Source organism: Elaeis guineensis, chromosome 5, assembly GCF_000442705.2.
Source record: "Elaeis guineensis isolate ETL-2024a chromosome 5, EG11, whole genome shotgun sequence".
Classification (NCBI taxonomy): domain Eukaryota; kingdom Viridiplantae; phylum Streptophyta; class Magnoliopsida; order Arecales; family Arecaceae; genus Elaeis; species Elaeis guineensis.
The window spans coordinates 46,416,414-46,444,334 of record NC_025997.2 but is presented as its reverse complement, the minus strand read 5'-3'; positions in this window follow the sequence as shown (position 1 = coordinate 46,444,334).

The following is a 27,921-nucleotide window of genomic DNA, read 5'->3' as shown; positions in this document are numbered from 1 at the left end:
CTGATCTTGAAAAAATTTCAAGATCAAACACTGAAATCCTAGATCTGGTTCCTTCAATTGATATCAGAGCCTAGGTTGTTTATTACATGATTATTAATATATACTTAGATTATTTCTTAGATTAGATCTAATAAATAATCTGATTGTTAAATCTGAAATTAAAATTTTTAGATAAATCATGAACTGTTGGTTGTCCTGCTGTAAGGTTTACCCCTTATAGTGCAAAGGTTATCCTAGTTCGTATAGATCTATCTTTAATCATAAATTTGTTAGATATGATCTAGATTAAATTTATAATTTATTAGATTTAAAAAGTATTTAAATCTGAAATAAAATTTTTTTGTTAATAATTTCCATATAAAGAACCATCATATATTTATTTGAAAAATTTATGCAGTTTAAAGTTGAAATTGTTTTAATTACATGAACCTATTTAGATTAGATCTAAAGTAGTTTCATGCTTATTTCACTTGCATTTTGATTATGAATCAAACATGCAACTTGATTGGTAGAACCATATTGTAAAAATATTTTACAAATATAAAAATTATTTTTTAAAAGCTGAATCCCAACCCTCAGCCCAAAACTTAATTAAGAATTAAGAAGTTATTTGATTAGGTTCTAGGATTGTGAATTGAAGAACCTAAGACACAAACCATAACAAATTGGGTTAATGGGTTAGTGAAAATTAGGTCTATTAATTGGGTTAGACCTAAGGTTATAATAAAAATAGACTTAATTAGAGAATTGACTAAATCTAATCAATTATTGTCTTAGATTAGGTCAAAGATTCTCTAGATCAATTACAATAGTTGTAGTTGGTCAAGTCCATGTCTTTAACGAGAACCAAATAGACTTGATTCTTGGCTAAGCGGTCTAGCACGAACTGTTAGGTTGATTTAATTGAAACTAATTAAATCAGTTGGTGTCTAAGGTAAATCAGATCAGTGATTTTTAATTGGCAGCCCGCTTACCTGGCCATTTCTAATGGTGTCTAAGACAAGCTTTGGCAGATCCTCCCACCGATCGAACTTACCTGGCCTCTTGGTGAAATTATATTTTGATTGGATCACTTGACTATTCGAGCTGACCTATGTCAGCTAGGTAAATCAGTGTGACTGATTTAGGTACTCCTAGACCAGTCCTTTTAATGGTCTCCCTTAAGCTGACTTGGTGAAGTCAGTGGGAGGATCATGATAAGCTGGTTCATTTGACCTCCTCCTCTAAATCAATTAAATTCTCTAAAATTATTAGGTCCTTAAAACAAAATAGTTATGATGATAATTAGATCATAGCCTCCCATTAAGTGGATGATAATGGGTCCATCAGTTGGATAATCATTGGAGTCCCAAAGGCCTGGTGCTTATCGGCTGATGGAATTGTCATTCATAATATGATTTTTTGACTGCATCTTTCTAAATGATGGTTAGTTTAGCCAACCAAAGTTGGGCCTAATCATTCATTGGCTAGATGGGCCAAGAATGGTCATATTAATGGTTGGACCTAACCAGATCTTTTTAGTGGAGGCCAAAGCCTACTGATTAGGGACTGGGACAAAATTAAAATTACTAAAAATTATTTAGAGAAATAATTGGTTATGAACCTACCCTTAAATATACATGGGTTGGCCAACCAAAGTTGGGCTTGTGTGCAGTCTCAGTGGATTCTAGTACCCACTAAGAAATTAAGGTAATTCCTCGAATTGGAGGTAGAGGCTACCAATTCGAATAAAATAGTGAGAGAAATCTTTTGATTAAAGTCTAAATATTTAGGTTTAATGAATCAATTACTAATTAGGTTATGATTTTTTTTTTGTACAGATATGGCCACTTTTCTATCGCTCCGATCATTGTTGGACAATAAAAATTTGGTGGGACCCAACTTCGGTAGTTGGTACCGAAAGATGAAGATAGTCCTGGAGCATGAATAGATCCTATATGTGATAATGGATCCTACACCTGAGGAGCCAGCTGCCAATGCACGTGGAACAGTCAGAGATATTTATCAGAAGTGGCTCAGTGATCGAACCACGGTGCGCTGTATCATGCTGGCTGCCATGAGCAATGAGTTCAGTTGCAGATTTGAGATGGCTCAGCCAAAGGACATGCTTCAAGTGTTGGAGGATGCCTTTGGCACACTCGATGATGCGGAGAGGCATAAGACTAGTTGTGCCATCTTCAACGCCAAAATATGGAATGGTGCCCCTGTCACTGATCATGTATTGTACATAATCGAGCTGATGGAATGTTTGAGCAAGCTCGGCTTTCCCTTGCATGAGCAGTTTGGGAAAGATGCAATACTGAACTCACTATCCAAGTCTTATCTCCCATTCCTCACTCATTATAGAATGACAAAGCCTGAAGTAAACTACCATGGGTTACTGGAGTTGCTTCAGAACTTTGAGAAGGATCACCAACTAAATAAGGAGTCGGCGAACTTAGTGGGAGGTTCGTATTTCAGTTCTCGATCTTTTAAAAAGGAAAGAAGAATAAGAAGAAGAAAGTGAAGAAGGTGCAAGTTCAGGCTGGGACATCAGTGCAGGACCAGACTAGAAAGATCAAGCTCGATAAGAGCCAAGCTGAATGCTTCTTTTGCAAGAAGCGGGGGCACTGGAAGAGGAACTGTCCTCAGTACATTGCCTCCCTGGATCCGAACAGGTAGAGAAATAAGCAAGCTATTGCTGGGCAAGGTATTTATATGATAACTCCTTACAATTTTTCTATTTATGATATAACTGACTGAGAATTGGATACTGATGTCCTTACCATATTTGTAATTCATTGTAGGGGTTGTAAGTCAGTAGGCGATTCGAGCAAGGCGAGAGGTTCTTGAACATTAGAGATGGAAGATCAGTTTCAGTTCTAGCATTATGAATCTTGAAACTTGTATTTGAGTCCCATACCGTTGTTTTTAATGATTGTTATTTCTCTCCCAGTTTCTTTTTAAATGTCATTTTTGTAGGTCTTCTGGCAAAAAATGATTATGAAATTTCAATAAAGAAACAAGTTTGTAATATCATTATGAATGGTGTTACTATTTTTTTTGGACATTTCAACAATGATGTGTAGATGTTATCACAACTTGTTAACGTAGTCTATTCTATAGGCAAGCACCCTAGATTAGATAGTGTATCAGATATCTACTTATGGCACTGTAGGCTAGGTCATATAAACAAGAACAGGATAAACAGGTTGACTCAAGAGGGAATCCTTGAAGTCAGTGATTGTGAATCACTTCAACCTATGAATCCTATCTTCTTGGTAAAATGATCAAGTCACCTTTTACTGAAAAAGATAAGAGAGCTACTGAGCTCTTGGGCCTAGTACATACTGATGTATGCGGGCCCATGAGCACAAGTGCTAGAGGTGGATATTTCTACTTCATCACTTTCACGGATGATCTATGCAGATATGGATATGTCTATCTAATGAAACATAAGTCGGATTCATTTAAAATGTTCAAACGATTCTGAAGTGAAGTAGAAAAATAAACTGAGAAGAGTATTAAAACTCTTCAGTCTGATTGAAGAGGAGAATACTTTTCTGGTGAGTTTCTCACATATATAGGAGAGAATGAAATTCTTTCCCAATGGACTCCTCCAGGAACACCATAGCATAATGGTGTGTCTGAAAAGAGAAATCAGACTCTGTTAGACATGATCCAATCCATGATGGATTTTGCCAGCTTGTCGATATCCTTCTGTGGATATGCACTTGAATCAGCCTATTATCTGTTAAATAGGATTCCAAGTAAGTCTGTAATTAAGACTCTATATGAGATATGGACAGAATGTAAGCTAGCACTTTCACACCTTAGGGTCTGGGGGTGTTCGGCCTATGTCAAACGGTTAGTTACAGATAAACTTGGACCTAAGTCTGACAAATGCACATTCATAGGGTACCCCAAAGAGATCAAAGGATATTTTTTCTACCATGCTGATGAATAAAAGGTGTTCGTCAGCCTTAAGGCAACCTTTTTAGAAAAAAAGTTTCTTGATGAAGGAATAGTTGCCTCTAAGGTTGAATTTGATGAAGTTCAACAGGTAGAAGGACCGACATCAATAGCTGAACCTGAGTCGGATTTGATTAGATCATATCTAGAGCCCAATGTATCTACATCATTAAGGCGATCAGATAGAGTACCGTGTCAGCCAGACATATACTATGGTTTCTTGGTCCGGGACAGTGATCCCATCGAACTCGATGAGAACGATGAGGATCCGATCACCTATATGGATGTAATGCAGAGACTTGATTCTGAAAAATGGCTTGAAGCTAAGCAATCCGAAATGGAGTTCATGAAGGTCAACGATGTATGGACATTGGTTGACCCACCTGAAGGGGTTAAACCCATTGGATGTAAATGGGACTTCAAAAGGAAGAGGGGCATAGACGAAAAGGTAGAGACCTATAAAGCCTGTCTGGTTGTCAAGGGGTATCATCAACGTTATGGTATTGACTATGACGGGACGTTCTCCCCTGTGGCAATGCTCAAATCCATTCGGATAATGCTTGCAATAGCTGCCCATCTGGATTATGAGATCTGACAGATGGATGTAAAGACAGTTTTTCTGAATGAAGAGTTGATCGAAGAGGTGTATATGATACAACCTGAGTGTTTTACATCTACAGATGAGTCCAAGGTGTGCAAGCTTTAGAGATCCATTTATAGATTGAAGCAAGCTTCTCAGAGTTGAAACATGTATTTTGATAAGGTGATCAAAACATATGGCTTCATTAAGAACGGAGAAGAGCCCTGCATCTATAAATGGGCAAATAATTCAGTTGTGATATTTCTTGTCTTGTACGTAGATGACATTCTCTTAATCGAAAATGACATCCCTGCACTACAGGGAATAAAAATTTAGTTGTCATCGTAGTTCTCCATGAAGGACTTGGGTGAAGCATCCTACATCCTAAGGATGAAGATCTATAGGGATGATCTAGAAAGATGCTTGGGTTATCCCAGTCCACATACATAGACACTGTGCTGAAGAGGTTTAACATGGAGAATTTTAAGAAGGGCTATCTACCGATTGGCCATGAAATTTTTCTCTCTAAGAAGGATTGTCCAACAACTCCTAAAGAGAGAGAGTATATGAGTAGAGTCCCATATGCTTCGGTCATGAGATCTATCATGTACGTCATGATATGTATAAGGTCAGATGTGGTATACTCACTAGGAGTAGTGAGTAGATACCAATCTGATCCTGGAGAAAACCACTGGAAAGTGGTTAAAGCCATCCTTAAGTATTTGAGAAATACTAAGGATCAATCGTTGGTTTATGGCGAGTCAGATTTGAAACTTGTGAGATTCACAGACTCCAGCTTTCAATCTGACCATGATGACAGCAGAAGCGTGTCAGGTTATATCTTTATTCTGAATGGTGGAGTCATTTGCTGGAAGAGTTTCAAGCAGCATACTGTGGCAGACTCTGTTTGTGAGGTGGAGTACATCGCAGCATCAGTACCATGAAGGAAGCTGTGTGGCTGAAAAAATTCATTACTGAGCTCGAAGTAGCACCCTCCCTTGATGGTCCAGTCCTACTCTATTGCGACAGCACTAGTCCATTGCTCAGGCGAAGGAACCCAAAGCACACCAGCAGATGAAGCACATTTTGCGTCACTTTCACCTGATCCGAAAGATCATGGATCGAAGTGACATCGACCTTCAGAAGATCGACGGAAGGGAGAACCTGATTGACCCCTTCACTAAAGCCCTAACGATAAAGGAGTTCGACAACCACAAGTCGAAGATGGGTATTAGATACTGTGTCGAGTGGCTTTAGGACAAGTGAAAGTTATTAAAAAATATGTCTCAAAAGTCAATCATCAACCTGTTGACGATTGAGCAACCTTGTATTGTAATTGATTTGTTAATAAATAAAATATATTTTTGGTATTTTTATCATAAGTTTTCATCTTCTAATGAACTCCGTTGTTGTGATGAAGTTCTTAGGACTATTTAGATTTGATAAAGAGAAGATTTATCGATTAGTCTTTAAAACTATTCATGACCAAATGATTGACTGTTAATAAGGATGATAGCTTGTATCGAGCATAGATCATTGTAGGCCATATGGGTTGGTTGCCCTCTTAACCAAGGAGTGTGGAGACACTGGTATAGCATACAGGTGAGATGTAAGGGTACATCATCATTGAACGTGACCAACTCCAGAGCATTCTGCTGTCGAGAATGTCTCTGATGGGATATAGGTATAAGTGTCCCTTAGACCTGAGATCATCTCAGTAACTTGCAAGCAACTCACTGTGTTTTGGTTCTGGACTAACTAAATTTTTAATTTAGTGACGGAAGGCTTCTGGGCATAGTCAAGTACTTGTGAAATCAGAGTGTGATCAAGATGGGATTGACCACTCCAAGAGTTGGAGAAAAATGAGTCGCTGTATTTCAATTTAGCAAAACCTTGTCCAGGATAATCCATCAGATGGATTTGATATTTTGAAGTACAATGTGAACAACCTGATCAGAGTTGATAGTTAAACTCTGAGGTGTCCTATGAGCATTTTGGTCAAGGGGATGAATTATATGGAAACTATATCCGTATGGGTTCTAAGGATATTATTCTACACATTCGACCTATCCGGCCGTCGGGTACCATGCTAGATGGTCACTTCGATTGGTCTAGAAATTTATTCCTGTGCTATCAGCTTAGGTTCAGACCTATGAGGTCACACACATTAGAGTTCACGATCCGATCGGATAGTTGATCCACGATTAAGAATCGTTCTAGGGTTAAACGACCAATACGATTGACATTTAACCTAGTGTAAGTATTGTAGGAGGATCGATTAGCAATTCGATAATTGGCTTAATTTGATTAAGCCAAAGGATTGAAATTATGTCTAATTAAATATGATTTAATTAGATTGGATTTGGGCTTGATTGGATCAAGTTCAATTGGTTTATTGGATAAGCCAAGTGCAAGGAAAAACTAGTCCTAGTCCAATTAAGACTTGGGTCAACCTAATTTTTAATTCGATTAAAAAATTAAATATAATTTAAATATAATTTAATTTGATTAAATTAAGATCTTAATTAGATTAAAAACTATTTTAATTAGGTTGATTTGGTTTTGGTTTGATTTGGCTTGAAAAACCAAATTTGAACAAGTTATAGATTGAATCCTAGTAAGACTAGGATTCCACCTTGCACCACCTTAGCCCCCCACGCCCACTCTCTCTTATTTTGTGCAACAAAACTCTCTCTCCCAAGTCTTCACACATGCCCAAAACTTTTCTCTCTTTTTCTCTTACATGGAATGTGGTTGTAGATCAAGTCAAAGTAGGAATTAGTTTGGATTTTAAATTCTATGAGATAGAGTTTTAGGAAACCAAAACTCTTTCCTTATAGTACTGATTTTATCCAAATTTTTTTTGAGATTTTTATGACTTTTATGACACATAATATGTGCCTTTTTCTAGTAATCCATAGCAAAAAAAGGAGGGGACATCTAAGAGTTGGGCACCCCTTGTCTTGTCTTGTTTGGATAATCCCTGACTAAGTATTTGACCTAGACAAGGACTCTTCATATCTCTCTATTTAAAATAATTTTTTTTATAAAATTTTTGTAAAACATAGAGTATTGAGAGACCTTTGGGGCATCCAAAAATCAAGGAGAAAGAGTCTTGGGGCATGAAGATATAATAGACACAAAACTAGGTGTCAGGGTTAGAGCAAAGAGAAGAAGAAGAGGGCTTCTTCTAGAGTTGCTGGGTTCATCTCTTCCCTTCCTCCATCTATAAGTTTTATAAGAGTGTCTCATCTAAAACTATTTCTCCTACTTCTCATCTTTATAAGAATCTAAATCAAGAAGAAGGAGGCATCTGATCGACCATCGAAGAAGGATCAGCGCAGTACTAGCATACTGTGCTGATTTTCTGGACCAGGACTTCTGATTGTGATTCGTGGGCTCATGTGGACGACTCCTAGAGGTCGGACACATGTGTGGCTCACAACATCATCCTCAAGTCCGGATTAGCAAAGTTAGAACATCTAACTTGTAAGGTAATAGATCTGATATATTATATTTTACATACATTAGATGTAGTATAGAAATATGTTGATATGATCAACATGTAGTTCTTGCTCTTTATATTTTAATTTTTGATTTAATATCATGTAATAATCATGTAATAAAATTTTAGATCTAAAGATTCTCTAATTTTATATGATAAATTTTAATTTATTTTAATCTTCCACTACCTGATCTTGAAAAAGTTTCAAGATCTAATCCTGAAACCCTAGAGAAAGAAGAGTCTTTCTGCATTAAGGCACCTAACCACCTCTTGTTTATCCACTCATTCTTTAATTGTCATATGCTAAATTAATATAGAGAATAGTACAAAAGAAGAGGAGCCCTTCTGTATGTAGGCTTTTTTGTGCTAATTAATTCATCGAAGATTTAATTCTCCATGTATGAAGGTGGAGCGTCAAGAGTTGGTGCCCCTAGGGACTCCCTACCATTCTTTCATTCCATATTTATATGGGATGTCCCACACAGGTTAAAATCCTAAAAAAAATTAATTCTTAGGCATGTGATAAGAGAGAAAAAATTCAAAAAAAATTAGAGTAAAAAGATAAAAAAATTGAGTGAAAAAAATAGAAAGAAGAGAGGTAAAAAAAAAGCAAGTGTGGTGTGCTTGTCCTAGATTTTGATTTTTTCATGTGTTGAAGTATAAAATCAAATCCTAAATTATGAGATTTATAGAGAGAACTCTCTTAACATAGTTCTAGTGGAGGAATCAAAGGTAAATGGATGTTGGTGCGATTGTTCTTTGAGAAGAAAGCCGGCAGCACACTTATAAACAAAAGGCTGCGGTGCTGTACCGGTTGGAAAGGACCTTGATCATCTTCCGTGTGGATTACCATTGGAGGACTTTTACTTTGGAGTCTTGTGGAGATCACTATTTTATCATATTACTTATTTTAGAAGTATAAGTTTCTAACTCTTTGCATTCTTGATTTTGGATTATTCGATATCTACATGGTGATTCTAGGATTTGAATTCTGATCGGCTAGTTTTAATTGTTAAAGCTTTTGATATGCATGTTAATTTTTTTTAAAAATTCATATTTCACTGCATGATCAAAACTCAATAATGATATCAGAGCCATCCTTATTAAATTCGATCAAACAAGTGCCAAAGTTGTAGTATAGATTTGATCTAATTCATATAATGCCAATATGTTGTATCGATTTCTAGCATCGATTTTAAAATCAAAAATTATTTTTGACCTCATTTGAAATATGAATTTCAATTTTAGTTATTAAATTTAGAATTTGCTATAATCTAAAATTTTATGGTCCATAGTAGTTTGATGCTTAAATTGTTTTGATTAAGGATGTATTGTATATACATGCCTAATTCGATTAGGGTTTAGTAAGTTGACTGAACTAGTTATATATTAAGTCAAAATTATTTATACATCCTTTATGATTCTAGCAATCATTTTTGGTATGATAATATGAATGATATTATTGTTGGAATGCATAGGATTTCATGCATGCATTTCAAAAATTTTATAGTAGAAGAATATTAGATTAAACTATTTAATTTATAAATGAATGCATAAGATCTGATCTTAAAACTCCTACAAATAAATCTATAATATGAATTTATATGCATAAAAATCTGAATTTAAAATAATAAATATATGAATAAAAAATCAGCATTCAGTAATAGATCTAATCTACTACTATTAGGGCTTCAAACCCAATACCTGAGCATGGGTAGTTGAATTCTACAATCGAGAATGTAGATCTGAAAGTTCTTGCTGGTTGTTTGTAGCCGCACAAGCATCCGATCTCTACAGATGATCCATATAAAGTTTTCAGACCGATCAGCCCTCCACGGGAGTGCTAGCTTGCGCAATCAGCTTCTGATGGTGGATCTGATTTGATCTCCTTCTTCGATCGCCTTGGACCTTGTCGATGTCAAAGATAGATCAAAGGAGGTTGCTAGAAGAAGGAGGAAAATTTGATGAAGACTCACTTTTCTTTGACTTTTTTCTCACCTAAAAATCCTAGAATGATTCTAGATCTCTCACCCGAGAGGAGATAGATCTCTTCCTTTGTTCATGCCAAGATGGTATGAACCCACCCCAAACCTCATGCCCCTAGAATGATGTTCGGCCCCTCTTTTTCTCAATATCTCACAGTAAAAATCAGAGAACGGTTGGCACACAAAAATATAAGCATTTTATAGCTGTCGGCATCATCAGATTAGATAGGATAAGAGTCAGAGTTTATTGTAATTCAAACTATTTTGAATTTCAATTTAACCCCAACCTTTTCTCATCCTTATCTAACTTAAAGAGGAGCCAACCAGAGGGTTTTTGGGCATGAAAAACAACCTGGAGCTATTCCTTTTGTCGCATAAAATAGGCACCTTCACAAGGGCCAGCGGGTGGGTAGAGTAGGATAAGAAATTTGATTCTAATTCAAAGTCCCACTTCAAATCAAACCCAAACAACTAATTGTAGGGACCAGATCTAGGGTTTCAGGGTTAGATTTTGAAATTTTTTCAAGATCATGTAGCGGAAGACTAAAATAAATCAAAATTTATTTTATAAAATTAGAAAATTTCTAGATCTAAGATCTTATTATATGATTATTACATGGTATTAAATCAAAAATTAAAATATATGAAGAATGAACTACATGTTGATCATATCAACATATTTCTATACTACATCTAATGTATGTAATAAATAATAGATCAGATCTATTACCTTGCAAGTTAGACATTCTAACCTTGCTGATCCAGGCTTGAGGATGATGTTGTGAGCCACACACTGTTTGGCCTCTAGAAGTCGTCCACACGAGCCCACGAATCTCGATCAGAAGTCTTGCTCTAGGAAATCAGCACAGTATGCTAGTACTGTGCTGATCCCTCTTCGATGGTTGATCAGGTGCCTCCTTCTTCTTGATTTGGACTCTTCCAAAAATAAAAAGTAGAAGAAAAAGTTTCAGATCTGAGATGCTCTCAGAAAACTCAAGATGGAGGAAAGAAAGAGATGAACACAACAACCCTAGAAGAAGACCCTTCTTCTTCTTCTCTTTTTTCTCTCTAGACATTCTATCTTGTGTCTATTATATCTCCATGCTCCAACCTTCTTTCTCTCTAATTTTTGGATGCCTCAAAGGTCTCTCTTTGATCTATTTTTTACAAAAATTTTATAAAGAAATTTATCTTATATAGAGAGATATGATAGTCCTTATCTAGGTCAAATACCTAGTCAAGGTTTATCCAAACATGGCAAGAAAAGGGGCACCCAACTCTTGGACGCCCCTCCTTCTTTTTATGCATGGACCAAAAGAAAAGGATGCCTATCAAGTGCCATAAAAGCCATAAAAATTTTTAAAAAAATTTGGATAAAATTGATGCAAAAAGGAAAGAATTTTGGATTTCTAAAACTCTATCTCATAGAATTTGAAATACAAACTTATTCCTACTTTGATTTGATCCACAACCATCTTTCATGTAAGAAAAAAGAGAGGAAACCTTTTGGGCATGGTGAAGACTTGGGAGAGGATTTTTGTCACACAAAATAAGAGGAAATTGGCGTAGAATAAGAGAGAGGGTGTGGGGGGCTTATGTGGCACAAGATAGAATCCTAGTCTTACTAGGATTCTATCTTATGACTTGTTTTAATTTGGTTTCTCAAATCAAATCAAACTAAAATTAGATCAACATAATTAAAATAAGTCTTAACCCAATTTAATCAAATTAAATTAAATTTAAATCTATTTTAATTTTTTAATTAAAAATTAGATTGACCCAAGTCTTAATTGAACTAGGACTAATTTTTTCTTACACTTGGCTTATCCAATAAACCAAATGGACTTGATCCAATCAAGCCCAAACTAAATCTAACTAAATTACATTTAATTAGACTTAATCTCAATCCATTAGCTAAATCAAATTAAGTCAATTAGCAATCAAATTACTAATCGATCCTCTTGTAACACTTACACTAGGTTAAATGTCAATCGTATTGATCGTTTAACCCTAGAACGATTCTTAATCGTTGATCAACCATCCGATCGGATCATGAACTCTAATATGTGTGACCTCGTAGGTTCAAACTTAAGTTGATAGTATAGAAATAAATTTCTGTACCAATCAAAGTGATCATCTAGCAATGGTACCCGATAGTCGAATAGGTCGAATGTGTAGAACAACATCCTTAAAATCCATGCGGATATAGTTTTCATATAATTCATCTCCTTGACCAAAATGATCATAGGACACCTCAGAGTTCAACTGTCAACTCTGATCAGGTTGTCCACATTGTATTTCAAAATATCAAATCCATCTTATGGATTATCTTGGTCAAGGTTTTGCTAAATTGAAATACAGCGACTCATTTTTCTCCAACTCTTGGAGTGGTCAATCCCATCTCGATCACACTCTGACTTCGTAAATATTTGATTGTGCCTAGAAGCCTTCTATCACTGAATTAGAAATTTAATTAGTCTAGTACCAAAGTACAGTAAGTTGCTTGCAAGTCATTGAGGTGATCTCAGGTCTAAGGGACACTTATCCTATATCTCATCAGAGACATTCTCGACAGTAGAATGCTCTGGAGTTGGTCACATTCAATGATGATGTACCTTTACATCTCACTTGTATGCTATACCAGTGTCTTCACACTCCTTGATTAAGAGGATAACCAATCTATATGGCTTACAGTGACCTATGCTCGATAGAAGCTGTCGTCTTTATTAACAGCCTATCATTTGGTCGTGAACAATTTTAAGGACTAATCGATAAATCCTCTCTTTATCAAACTTAAATAGTTCTAAGAACTTTATCATAACAATAGAGTTCATTAGAAGATAAAAACTTATGATGAAAATGCCAAAAATATATTTTATTTATTAACAAATCAATTACAATACTTGGTTGTTCAACCATCAACAACTTGACGATTGGCTCTTGGGACATATTTTCCAACACTAATACCTATCCAAAGTGGGTGACAAAAATGATGTTAGATTTTGGTTTTCTCACACATAAATTGGTTTTGTACGATGAAAAAAGGTGTGAGTCTTTCTGGGTGGCGCAAGAGAGAGAGTCCCATTCATTTGGGACTCTAGGGTTTAACCAATTGGATTTCTTTCAAACCCAATCCAATTAGATCCAAATAAAACATGATGAATCTAATCTAATTAGGCTCCCATAATCTTAATAAAATTTGATCAAATTATTAAATTAATCGAGCCATAGATAAGATCAAATCAAGATCAATTCTTTCTTACCGATTAGGTTATCTCATAACCTAATCAGACCTGACATGATCCAATTCAATCAGACTTGATCCAGACTTTAATGCTCAATAAAATTAAGTTAATTAGTGATCTAATCACTGACTAATCCTTCATTAATGATAGAGTTCCAGTCTAGTGAGACTCTTCACCAGAGTCTTCATCCAATGGGACTCTTCAATAGTATCTCAGTCCAGTGGGACTCTTCAGATCATCCATCTGATCGGAGAGAAACTTCTAACATCTTTGACTCCATAAGTTCGAATCTAAGCTAATAGCACATAAACATATTTTTGTATCAATCAGAGTGGTTATCTAGCAATGATACCTGATGCCTGGATAGGCCAAATGTATGCAAAGCAACACTCAAGAACCTACTTGGATACAGTTACTATATAATTCATCCCTTTGACCCTTGATGCTAGGATGACTTAGAGTTTAAACTGTCAACTCTTAACAGTATATCTATTATGTGTCTCAACCTAATACATCTTGTGACTCTTCACAAGGACTGCCCTGGCCAAGGTTTTACTAAATTGAAATACAAAGCATTTTGTCCAATCCCTTGAAGTGGTCAATTTCATCTTGATTCACGCACTGACTTCACAAGTACTTGACTATGCCCAGAAACCTTCCAATCTTGAATTAAAAATTTATGTAGTCTGGCACCAAAGCACAGTGAGTTGCTTGTAAGTCACTATGGTGATCTCAGGTCGAAGAGACATTTATACCCATATCTCTTCGAAATAACTCTTGATAGCAGAGTGCTCCGGAGTTGGTCATGTTTAGTGAAATATACTCCTATATTTCATTTGTTTGCCATACTAGCGTCTCTACGCTCCTTGATTAAGAGGACAACCAACTTATATGACACATAATGACCTACACTTGATATGTCTATCATCTTAGTAATAGCATATCATTTGGTCGCGAACTCATGTAAGGACTAAATGATAAATCCTCTTTTATCGATTTAAAATAGTCCTAAGGACTTTCATCATAACATAAAAATTTGATATAGAAGATATACAAACTTATGATGAAAATTATCAAATAAATATTTTATTAATTAATTCATATATAATTACATTAATTAGTACAACCGTCAACAGGCTAATGATTGATTTTGGAATATATTTTCCAATAACTTTCACTTGTACTAAAGCCAATCAGTACAGTATCGTATATCCATCTTTATTTTATGATCTTCGAACTCCTTTACCGTAAAGACTTTAGTTAATAGGTCAGTCAGGTTCTCCTTTCCATTGATCTTCTGAAGGTTGACGTCACCTCGATCCATGATCTCTCGGACAAGATGGTAGCGATGCAGAATATGCTTCGTCCGCTGATGAGCCTTCAGCTCCTTTGCCTGAGCTATGGCTTTAGTACTATCGTAGTGAAGCAAAATTGGACCATCAATGGAGGGTGCCACTTCAAGCTCGATGATGAATTTTCTCAGCTACATAGCTTCTTTTGTAGCATCAAATACCGCGATATACTCCGCTTTGCATACTAAGTTGGCCACAGTATGCTGCTTGAAATTTTTCTAGCAGATAGCTTCACCATTTAGGGTAAAGATGTATCCCGACATGCTTTTGCTATTGTCACAATCTAACTAAAAATTAAAATCAATGTATCTCATAAATTTCAAGTTAGATTTCTTATAAATGAGTCACTGATCTTTAGTATTTCTCAAATACTTAAGGATGATTTTTGCAACCTTTCAATAATTTTCATCCGGATCTGATTGGTATCTGTTCACTATTCCTAGTGAGTATGCCACATCCAGTCTCGTACATATCATGACATACATTATAGAATCCACTATCGAGGTATATAAAATTTTTCTTATACGCTCTCTCTTGAGGGGTTGTCGAACAATCTTTCTTTGAGAAAAAAATTTTATGGCCCATCGGAAGACAGTCTTTCTTGAAATTCTTCATGCTGAACCGTTTCAGCATGGTATCTATATACATAGATTGGAAGTGCCCGAGTAGCCTCTTACATCTATTTCTATAGATCTTCATCCATAGGATGTAGGCTGCTTCTCGCAGATCCTTCATGAAGAATTATGACGACAGTCATATTTTTATTCTCTATAATGCAGGGACATCATTCTCGATTAAGAGAATGCTGTCCACATACGAAACAAGAAATACAATCACTAAACCATTTGCCCACTTATATATGCAGGGTTCCTCTCCATTCTTAACAAAGCCATATGTTCTGATCACCTTATCAAAGTGTATGTTTCAACTTCTGGATGCTTGTTTCAATCCATATATAGATCTCTAAAGCTTACACATCTTGGACTCGTTTGTGGATGTGAACCCTTCAGATTGTATTATATATACCTCTTCATTCAGCTCTCCATTTAGGAAAGCTATTTTCACATCCATTTGCCAGACTTCATAGTCCAGGTATACTGCTATCACAAGCATGATCTGAATGGACTTGAGCATTATCACAGAAGAAGATATCTCGTCATAGTCAATACCATAACATTGACGATATCCCTTAGCAATCAGATGAGCTTTATAGGTCTCCACCTTTCTGTCTGCATCTTTTTTTCTTTTGAAGACTCATTTACATCCTATGAATTTTGTCCCTTCAAGTGGGTCAACCAATGTTCACACATTATAGATCTTCATGGACTCCATTTTGAATTTTATGGCTTCTAGCTATTTCTCAGAGTCGAACTTCTACATTGCATCCATATAGGTGACTCGATTCTCATTGTTCTCATCGAGCTCAATAAGATCTCCATCTCAGATAAAAAAATCTAAGTATCTATTTGGTTGATGCGGTATTCTATCGGATCACCTTAAGGATATTTGTATATTGAGCTTCAGATTTGATCTAATCAAATTCGGTTCAGATTTAGTCACTGGTGTCGGTTCTTTTGTTGGGAATAGTGTCCCAAAGCCAATCGTCAGCCTGTTGACGGTTGTGCTCCTTTTGTATTAGTACATGAATTATAAATAAATAAAAGCTATTTTGGTATTTTTTCATCACAAATGTTTCATCTTCTAATGAACTCCTGTGTTGTGGTGAAGTCCTTAGGACTATTTAGACTCGACAAAGGAGGATTTGTCGTTTAGTCCTTAAACATGTTCGCGACCAAATGATACGTTGTTACCAAGGACGATAATATTTATCGAGCATAGGTTGTTGTGTGCCATATGGGTTGGTTGTCCTCATAACCAAAGAGTGTGGAGACACTGGTATGGCATACAGGTGAGATATAATGGTACATCTGCACTGAACGTGACCAACTCCGGAGCTATTTCTGCTGTCAAGATTTGCTCCGATGGGATATGGGTATAAATGTCCCTCCGACCTGAGACCGCCACGGTGACTTGCAAGCAACTCACTGCACTTAGGCACTGGACTACCTGAATTTCTAATTCAGTGACGGAAGGTTGCTGGGTGTAGTCAAGTACTTGACTTGTCGGTGCGTGTGTCAAGATGGGATTGACCACTCCAGTTTAGGAGCTGTGTACAGTCGTGTTTCAATTTAGCAAAATCTTGGCCAGGGTAGTCCTAGTGAGGAGTCACAGGACTAATTGAGTTGAGCACGATTCGGATGATATCATCAGGGTTGACAGTTTAACCCTGAGTCATCCTAAACACAGGGGTCAAAAGGGATGAATTATACGGTAACCATATTCACGTAGGTTCTGAATGTTGCGATTGTAATTATTCGACCTATCCGGTCGTCGGGTACCATTGCTAGATGGTCACTTCGATTAGTACAGAAATTGGTTCCTGTGCTACCGGCTTAGGTTCGAACCTGTGGGGTCACACACATTAGAGGTTCCTTTCTGATCTGATGGCTGATTATGAGTCTTATCTATCTGGAACTCTATGATTGAGAATTAAGATTCTCTAATCATGAGTTCCACACATTTTGGCTACCGGGGTCAAAATTTTGAATTTCAAATTTTGAATTTGAAATTTGAACTCTTTGATCAGGGTTTCATATCGATGGTCTCTGATGCCTGATTGCCCATCAGATTTGGACTCAATATTTATGAGAGGTTTAATTAGTGATTTAATCACTAATTAACTCAATTTGATTGAGTAATTATTTTTGGATCAAGTCCAATTGAATTGGATTCAGTTTGGATTGACCAGATTAGGTTAAATGTTGACCTAATCGCTAAGGTGGTTTAGTCCCTGATTTGATCAGGGGTTAGGTTTAGTTAATTCCTGATTTGATTAGGATTTTCTTAAGCCTAATTAAGCCTAATTATGTTGGGTTTAATTTGGTCTAATTGTGCTCAACCTATTTTAAACTAGGTTGGCTCAATTTGAATCAAACCACCTTGTTTTAAATTCCCTGCGTCACCCAACTTCCTTGCACCCATTTGAATTCACGAGAAGAAACTTCTTGTGAAATTTTTCTCATGTAAAACCCTTCCCCACGTCCTCATTTGTGCGCCATATGGATGGATAAATTAATTAGTTAGCCATTCAAATTCAAAGCATGTTTGAATTTGAATGGATAACTTATCACTTGCCCTTTCATCCTTATCCATTTTGTGCGCCACATTACTTACACGAGAAAAGGTTTCTCATGAAACTTTTTCCATGCACAAAGAGCCATGCCCCTTCTCTTCTCACACCCAAAAGGATAAGGATAAGTTGGTTTTCGTTTGAATTCAAATTTGATTTGAATTCAAATGTGTAACCTCTTGTCTTTATCCTCTCACGCGGATAAGACACGTTTGACGTTGTTTTAAAAAGAGGAGAAAGGTGGGACGTGCGTAGAAAAATTAGGAGAGAAACTTTGGGGCGTGAGGAAGGCTTCTGCACAAGGTGAAGGTCCAAAACTTTCCGAGAGAAAAAGAAAGAAAAGAGAGAAAATTGGGCGCAGGGTTTTTGCTGTGTACCCTAGGGTTTCTACCTAGGGTTCGGGAAGTGAGATTGGTGTGCCACGAGTGTCGTGAGTCCACCAAATTTCAGAGAGAGATCCATCAGCCTCTCAAGTAACTGTGCAGATGATCCGGAGCATCCAAGAAGTCGGCACACATCGATCGAAGGAGTTCGATCAACATCTGCCATCAAAAGGATGAAATCACGAACTAGCATTCGTGAGGAGCTGATCAGACGGGAGCTTCGTGTGGATGATCCGCAGAGGCCAGACAGTTGGGTGGCTGTGACGTGATGATCAGAGCCCTCTGATGATGATCAGATTGCGGTGATCGACTACCCGCAAAAGGTGATATGTTCTGAACACAGTACTGTAAAACGTTTACTGATTCAAATTTGAATTTCAAATTTAAATGCATGCTGTTGTATCATATTTAGATCCTAGTGTAGGGTTAATTAGTATTAATTAATGAGATTAATTAATAATTCCGCTGTAAAATAGTAATTTTGAAAAAGTTTTAAAATTACCATTTTGCCCCTGCACTAAATTTTTGCTTCAATTGGTATCAGAGCAGGTTCTAGAATATGATATACATATGCATGCGTAGATTAAGGTGTAATCTATAAGTTTAAATTTGAAATTCAAAATTCAAAAAGATTTGAAATTTGAAATTTGAAATTTGTTAGAAGTTTCAAATTTGAAATTCAAAATTTGAAATTTGAAATTTGGTTGAAATCTCAAATTTGAAATTTGAAATTTAAAATTCGAAGTTTGAAATTTGAAATTCAAAATTCAAAATTTGAAATTTGAAATTTAGTTGAAATCTCAAATTTGAAATTTGAAATTTGAAATTTGAAATTTGAAATTTGAAATTTAAAATTCAAAGATTGAAAATTCGAAATTTGAAATTTGGTTGAAATCTCAAATTTGAAATTTAAAATTTGAAATTTGAAATTTAAAATTTGAAATTCAAAATTTAAATTTTAAAATTTGTATATTTAGATATACATGATCCAAGTAGCAAGTAATCTAATTGGGTTGGTTGCCATGGCCGTCCGGTCATAGGAGAAAAGTAGGGTTTAAAGGCCCTCTCTTCCCATTCGATGGGGTCTCCTATGGCGGTAGGGGTGCCGATGCAATTATATCCCATGCCGATGAAGCAGTGAAAGGACTTAATTAAGAAATTTATCATGAATGTGTTAGATTAGATCTAAAAGAAAATTTATGATTTATTTTGAGTTATTTTCTGTTATGAAATGAGCAATAGAATTGCTGTTTATGAAATGTGCTGACCCGTTTGTGAAATGAGTTAACACATTTGGTGAACAGAAAATAAAATCTTTCAAATTTGAAAATTATTTTCGAAATGCCAAACCCTGACCCATCAGCCCAAGTACTTAATTAAAAGAATTAAGTGTTGTCTAGTAGGTCTAGAATTATGAATTAAGACCTAAGACAATTGCATAAACTTTTGGGTCAATGGGTTAGATGAATTAGGTCCATAATTGGGTTAGACCTAAGGTTAGTTTAAAAAATGGACGAATTGGAGTAATTGGTCAAATCTAATCAAAAGTTGAATTAGATTAGGTCAAGGATACTCTAGACTCAACTTCAATAGTTGTAGTTGAATGGGTCCATGTCTTTAACTAGACCAAGATGGACTTAATTCATGGCTACGCGGTGGAGCTCTATTTACTAAGTTGATCAAAATTAAAACTAATGAACCGGTTGGTGTCTAAGGTAAGTTCGGCAGTTTTGACCAGTGGTTCTTAAGCGGGAGCTACTCGCATTGATTCGATCATTGATGAGTTAATGGCAAATCCCCACCACTGATCTCACTTACCTGGCCAATCTGGTAAGTTAGATTTTGATTAGATCACTTGGTGATTAGAGCTCACCCATGTCATTAGGTAAATCAGTATGACTGATTTAGGTACTCCTAATGCCAGCTTTAATTAAATCTTTTTTAATCTGACTTGGTGAAGTCAGTGGGAGGATTGAAATTGGCTAGATGATTTCTTCTCTACTATTCTTTAATAAAATCCTCAAAATTATTAGGTCCCTAAAATGATTAAGTTATAATGATAACTAAGTCATAGCCTCCCATTAAGTGAATGATAATGAGTCCATTAGTTCAATGATCATTGGAGGCCCAAAGGCCTGGTGCTCATTGACTAATGGAATTATTATTCATAATATGATAATTTGATTGAGTCTTTCTGATGGTGGTTAGGTTGGCCGGCCAAAGTCGGGCCTGAACATTTATTGGTCCGATTCACTAGAATAAGTCATGTTAATGGTTGGACCTAACCAGATCTTTTCAGTGGAGGCCAAAGCCTACTGATTAGGTTCTGGGGCAAAATAAATTACTAGAAGTTGTTTAGAGAAACAACTGGTTAAGAACCTACCCATAGATGCACATGGGTTGACCAACCAAAGTTGGGCTCGTGTGTAGTCTGTGTGGATTCTAGTACCCATTAAGGAATTAAAGTAATTTCTCGAATTGAAGGATGAGGCTACCAGTTCGTAAAAATATTGGAAAAAACTTTAGACTAAAGTCCAAGTCTTTAGTATTAATTTATGTACTAATAGAGGTCTCATTTTCCTTTAAGCAGCTATGGCCACTACCCTGTCGCTCCGGTCATTATTAGATAATGAGAAGCTCATGGGACCCAATTTCGATAGCTGGTATCAAAAATTGAAAATTGTCCTTGAGCATGAGCGGATCCTTTATATAGTAACGGATCCAGCACCTGAGGAGCCAGCTCCGAACGCTAGTAAGGCGATCCGAGATACTTACTTGAAGTGGCTCAATGACCGCACCACCGTTCGATGTATTATGCTGGCAGCAATGAATGACGAGTTCAGCCGAAGGTTTGAGAACGCCCAGCCACAGGAGATGCTTCAAATGTTGAACGACTCCTTTGGCACGCCTGACAACGTTGAAAGGCACAAAACTAGTTGTGCTATTTTCAATGCTCAGATGAGGGATGGGGCCTCAGTCACTGATCATGTACTGTATATGATCGAGATGATTGAGCGCCTAAGCAAATTGGGCTTTCCTCTGCACGAGCAGCTCGGTAAGGATGCGATCCTTAATTCCTTGCCCAAGTCCTTCCTCCCATTCCTTACTCATTTTCGAATGACAAAGCCTGCAGTAAACTACCACGGATTGTTGGGGTTGCTGCAGAACTTTGAGAAGGATCACCAACTCCATAAGGAGTCGGTGAATGTAATGGGAGGGTCTTCTTCTCATCGTCAACCCTTTGGGAAGGGGAAGAAGAACAAGAAGAAGAAAAATAAGAAGGTGCAATCTCATGCTGGGACAGTAGCACGGGGTCAGACCAAGAAGCGCAAGCATGACCAGAGCCAGGCGGAGTGCTTCTTTTGCAAGAAGCACGGGCATTGGAAGAGGAACTGTCCTCAATACATTGCCTCCCTGGACCCGAACAGGTCAAAGAAGAAGCAAGGTAATTATATGATAACTCCTTGCAACTTTTCGATTTGTGATACTACTGCCTGGGTATTGGATACCGGAAGCCCTTATCATATTTGTAATTCGATGCAGGGTCTGCAGGTCAGTAGGAGATTTGATGAAGGCGAGAGGTTTCTGAATGTTGGAGATGGAAGCAAAGTTCCAGTTCTAGCTTTAGGAATCATGAGTCTTGTAATCAATTCTCGTAATGTAATTCTGAGTGAATGTCACTATTGTCCAAGTTTTTTATTAAATATTATTTCTGTAGGCCTTTTGGCCATGTACGATTATGATTTTTTAATAAAAAAAAATATTTATAATATCATTTTGAATGGTGTTACAATATTTGTTGGACAATTAAATAATGGAATTTACTTACTATCACAGCCTGTTAATGTGGTTCAAAAATTTGGTAAACGCTCTAGAATAGATAATGTGTCAGAAGTCTACCTTTGGCACTGTAGGCTAGGTCATATCAATAAGAACAGGATAAACAGGTTGGCTCAAGAAGGAATTCTTGAAGTTAGTGATTGTGAATCACTTCCAACCTGTGAGTCCTGTCTTCTTGGAAAGATGACCAAGTCACCTTTTACTGGAAAAGGTGAGCGAGCCAGTGAACTCTTAGGTCTGGTACATTCTGATGTATGTGGACCCATGAGCTCAAGTGCAAGAGGTGGATTTTTCTACTTCATAACCTTCACAGACGACCTATCTAGGTATGGGTATGTCTATTTAATGAAGCATAAGTCGAAATCATTTGAAATGTTCAAACTATTCCAAAATGAGGTAGAAAAATAAACTAGGAAGTGTATTAAAACTCTTCGATCTGATCGAGGAGGTGAATACCTTTCCAATGAGTTTCTGACGTATCTAGGAGAGAATGGGATTCTCTCTCAGTGGACTCCTCCTGGAACACCACAGCATAATGGTGTGTCTGAAAGGAGGAATCGGACCCTGTTAGACATGGTTCGATCCATGATGGGGTTTGCTGGTCTGCCGATCTCCCTCTGGGGATATGCACTCGAATCGGCTTGTTACCTTCTAAATAGAGTTTCGAGTAAGTCTGTAGCCAAAACGCCATATGAGATATGGATAGGACGTAAGCCAGTACTCTCGCACCTTAGGGTTTGGGGGTGTCCGGCTTATGTTAAATGTTTAATTACAGACAAGCTTGGACCTAAGTCTGACAAGTGTAATTTTATAGGGTACCCAAAAGAGACCAAAGGGTATTATTTCTATCTTGCTGATGAGCAAAAAGTGTTTGTCAGCCTTAAGGCAATCTTTTTAGAAAAGAAGTTCCTTAGTGAAGGAACTGTTGCCTCTAAAGTCGAACTTGACGAAGTTCGACAGGTAGAAAAATCGACACATGTTACTGAACCTGAACCGGATTTGATTAGATCAGATCCGGAGCCCATTGATTATGCACCCTTAAGGCGGTCTGGTAGAGTACCACATCAACCGGACAGATATTATGGTTTCTTGGTCCGGGATGGTGATCCTATCGAACTTGATGAAAACGATGAGGATCCGATCACCTACATGGATGCAATGCAGAGACCTGACTCTGAGAAATGGCTAGAGGCCATGAAATCCGAAATGGAGTCCATGAAGGTCAACGATGTGTGGACATTGGTTGACCCACCCGAAGGAGTAAAATCCATAGGGTGTAAGTGGGTCTTCAAAAGGAAGAGGGGTGCAGACGGAAAGGTGGAGACCTATAAAGCCCGTCTGGTTGCCAAGGGATATCGTCAACGTTATGGTATAGACTATGATGAGACGTTTTCTCCTGTGGCAATGCTCAAATCCATTCAGATTATGCTTGCGATAGCTGCCCATCTGGACTATGAAATCTGGCAGATGGATGTGAAGACAGCTTTCCTAAACAGAGAGCTGGACGAAGAGGTGTATATGATACAACCTGAAGGGTTCACATCCACAGATGAGTCTAAGGTGTGCAAGCTACAGAGATCCATTTATGGACTTAAGCAGGCATCTCGGAGTTGGAACATACGTTTTGATAGGACGATCAAAACGTATGGCTTCGTTAAGAACGGAGAAGAACCCTGCATTTATAAGTGGGCTAATGGTCCAGCAGTAGTATTTCTTGTATTGTATGTGGATGACATTCTCTTAATCGGGAATGATGTCCCTGCATTACAGGGAATAAAGATTTGGCTATCGTCACAGTTCTCCATGAAGGATCTGGGAGAAGCTTCCTACATCCTAGGGATGAGGATCTATAGGGATAGATCCAAAAAATTGCTTGGCTTATCCCAGTCCACGTACATTGATACTATGCTGAAAAGGTTCAGCATGAAAAATTCCAAGAAAGGCTATCTACCGATAGGCCATGGAATTTCTCTCTCGAAGAGGGATTATCCGACAACACCTCAAGAGAGAGAGCGTATGGGTAGGATTCCATATGCTTCGGCAGTGGGATCTATCATGTACGCCATGACATGTACACGACCAGATGTGGCATACTCACTAGGGGTAGTGAGTAGATACCAATCTGATCCAGGAGAGAATCACTGGAAGGTTGTTAAAACCATCCTGAAGTATTTAAGAAATACTAAGGACCAGTGGCTTATATATGGTGAATCGGACTTGAGACTTATAGGGTTTACAGACTCTAGTTTCCAGTCTGATCGCGATGATAGCAAGAGTGTGTCAGGATTTATTTTTACCCTTAATGGTGGGGCTGTCTGCTGGAAGAGTTCCAAGCAGCACACTGTGGCTGATTCAGTATGCGAGGTGGAGTATATTGCTACATCAGATGCTGCCAAAGAAGCGGTGTGGCTGAAGAAATTCATCACCGAGCTCGGAGTAGCACCCTCCCTTGTTGGTCCAGTTCTGCTCTACTGCGATAGCTCTGGAGCCATTGCTCAGGCGAAGGAACCAAAGGCACACCAGCGGACGAAGCATATTCTGCACCGCTATCATCTCATCCGGGAGATCGTGGATCGAGGTGACGTCGACCTTCAGAAGATCGACGGGAAGGAGAACCTGGCCGACCCATTCACTAAAGCCATTACGGTGAAGGAGTTCAACGACTACAAGTCGAAGATGGGTATTAGATAATGCACCGATAGGCTTTAGGCCAAGTGGGAGATTGTTGGGAATAGTATCCCAAAGCCAATCGTCAGCCTGTTGACGGTTGTGCTCCTTTTGTATTAGTACATGAATTATAAATAAATAAAAGTTATTTTGATATTTTTTCATCACAAATGTTTCATCTTCTAATGAACTCCTGTGTTGTGGTAAAGTCCTTAGGACTATTTAGACTCGACAAAGGAGGATTTGTCGTTTAGTCCTTAAACATGTTCGCGACCAAATGATACGTTGTTACCAAGGACGACAATATTTATCGAGCATAGGTCGTTGTGTGCCATATGGGTTGGTTGTCCTCATAACCAAAGAGTGTGGAGACACTGGTATGGCATACAGGTGAGATATAATGGTACATCTGCACTGAACGTGACCAACTCCGGAGCTATTTCTGCTGTCAAGATTTGCTCCGATGGGATATGGGTATAAATATCCCTCTGACCTGAGACCGCCACGGTGACTTGCAAGAAACTCACTGCACTTAGGTACTGGACTACCTGAATTTCTAATTCAGTGACGGAAGGTTGCTGGGTGTAGTCAAGTACTTGACTTGTCGGTGCGTGTGTCAAGATGGGATTGACCACTCCAGTTTAGGAGCTGTGTACAGTCATGTTTCAATTTAGCAAAACCTTGGCCAGGGTAGTCCTAGTGAGGAGTCACAGGACTAATTGAGTTGAGCACGATTCGGATGATATCATCAGGGTTGACAGTTTAACCCTGAGTCATCCTAAACACAGGGGTCAAAAGGGATGAATTATACGATAACCATATTCACGTAGGTTCTGAATGTTGCGATTGCGATTATTCGACCTATCCGGTCGTCGGGTACCATTGCTAGATGGTCACTTCGATTAGTACAGAAATTGGTTCCTGTGCTACCGGCTTAGGTTCGAACCTGCGGGGTCACACACATTAGAGGTTCCTTTCTGATCTGATGGCTGATTATGAGTCTTATCTATCTGAAACTCTATGATTGAGAATTAGGATTCTCTAATCATGAGTTCCACATATTTTGGGTACCGGGGTCAAAATTTTGAATTTCAAATTTTGAATTTGAAATTTGAACTCTTTGATCATGGTTTCATATCGATGGTCTCTGATGCCTGATTGCCCATCAGATTTGGACTCAATATTTATGAGAGGTTTAATTAGTGATTTAATCACTAATTAACTCAATTTGATTGAGTAATTATTTTTGGATCAAGTCCAATTGAAATGGATTCAGTTTGGATTGACCCGATTAGGTTAAATGTTGACCTAATCGCTAAGGTGGTTTAGTCCCTGATTTGATCAGGGGTTAGGTTTAGTTAATTCCTGATTTGATTAGGATTTTATTAAGACTAATTAAGTCTAATTATGTTGGGTTTAATTTGGTCTAATTGTGCTCAACCTATTTTAAACTAGGTTGGCTCAATTTGAATCAAACCACCTTGTTTTAAATTCCCTGCGTCACCCAATTTCCTTGCACCCATTTGAATTCACGAGAAGAAACTTCTTGTGAAATTTTTCTCACATAAAACCCTTCCCCACATCCTCATTTGTGCGCTATATGGATGGATAAATTAATTAGTTAGCCATTCAAATTCAAAGCATGTTTGAATTTGAATGGATAACTTATCACTTGCCCTTTCATCCTTATCCATTTTGTGCGCCACATTACTTACAGGAGAAAAGGTTTCTCATGAAACTTTTTTCATGCACAAAGAGCCACGGCCCTTCTCTTCTCACGCCCAAAAGGATAGGGATAAGTTGGTTTTCGTTTGAATTCAAATTTGATTTGAATTCAAATGTGTAACCTCTTGTCTTTATCCTCTCACGCAGATAAGACACGTTTGACGTTGTTTTAAAAAGAGGAGAAAGGTGGGACGTGCGTAGAAAAATTAGGAGAGAAACTTTGGGGCATGAGGAAGGCTTCTGTGCAAGGTGAAGGTCCAAAACCTTCCGAGAGAAAAAGAAAGAAAAGAGAGAAAATTGGGCGCAGGGTTTTTGGTGTGTACCCTAGGGTTTCTACCTAGGGTTCGGGAAGTGAGATTGGTGTGCCACGAGTGTCGTGAGTCCACCAAATTTTAGAGAGAGATCCATCAGCCTCTCAAATAACTGTGCAGATGATCTGGAGCATCCAAGAAGTCGGCACACATCGATCGAAGGAGTTCGATCAACATCTGCCATCAAAAGGGTGAAATCACGAACTAGCATTCGTGAGGAGCTGATCAGACGGGAGCTTCGTGTGGATGATCCGCAGAGGCCAGACAGTTGGGTGGCTGCGACGTGATGATCAGAGCCCTCTGACGGTGATTAGATTGCGGTGATCGACTACCCACAAAAGGTGATGTGTTCTGAACACAGTACTGTAAAATGTTTACTGATTCAAATTTGAATTTCAAATTTAAATGCATGCTGTTGTATCATATTTAGATCCTAGTGTAGAGTTAATTAGTATTAATTAATGAGATTAATTAATAATTCCACTGTAAAATAATAATTTTGAAAAAGTTTTAAAATTACCATTTTGCCCCTGCACTAAATTTTCGCTTCATCTTTTACCTATCGAACTTTGTTAAGCTCGACTTTAAAGGCACTTATTCCTTCATTAAGGAACTCTTTTTCAAAAAAGTATGCTTTACTGCTAACAAATACTTTTTATTCAGCAAGAAGCTAAAAGTAATATCCTCTTGTTTCCTTATGGTATCCTACAAAATTACACTTATCGGACCTAGATCTAAGCTTGTTGGTTTGTAATCATTTAACATAAATCGGACACCCCCAGACCTTAAGGTAAATGAGATTCGGCCTACGCTCTGACCATATCTCATACAATATTTTACTAACTGATTTGCTCAAAACATTATTGAGTACAAAACAAGCTATCTCAAATGCATATCCCCAAAGGAGAGTGATAGATTTACAAATCCCATCATGGACCGAACCATATCCAACAAGATTTGATTCCTCCTTTCTGAAACACCATTATGCTGTGGTGTCTCTGAAGGAGTCCATTGTGAGAGAATCTCATTCTCTCTAAGATATGTCAGAAATTCACTGAAAATGTATTCATCCCCTCGGTCAGATTAAAGAGTTTTAATACTTTTTTCAATTTATTTTTCTATTTTATTATGAAATTGTTTGAACATTTTAAATGATTCAGACTTGTGTTTTATCAAGTAGACATACT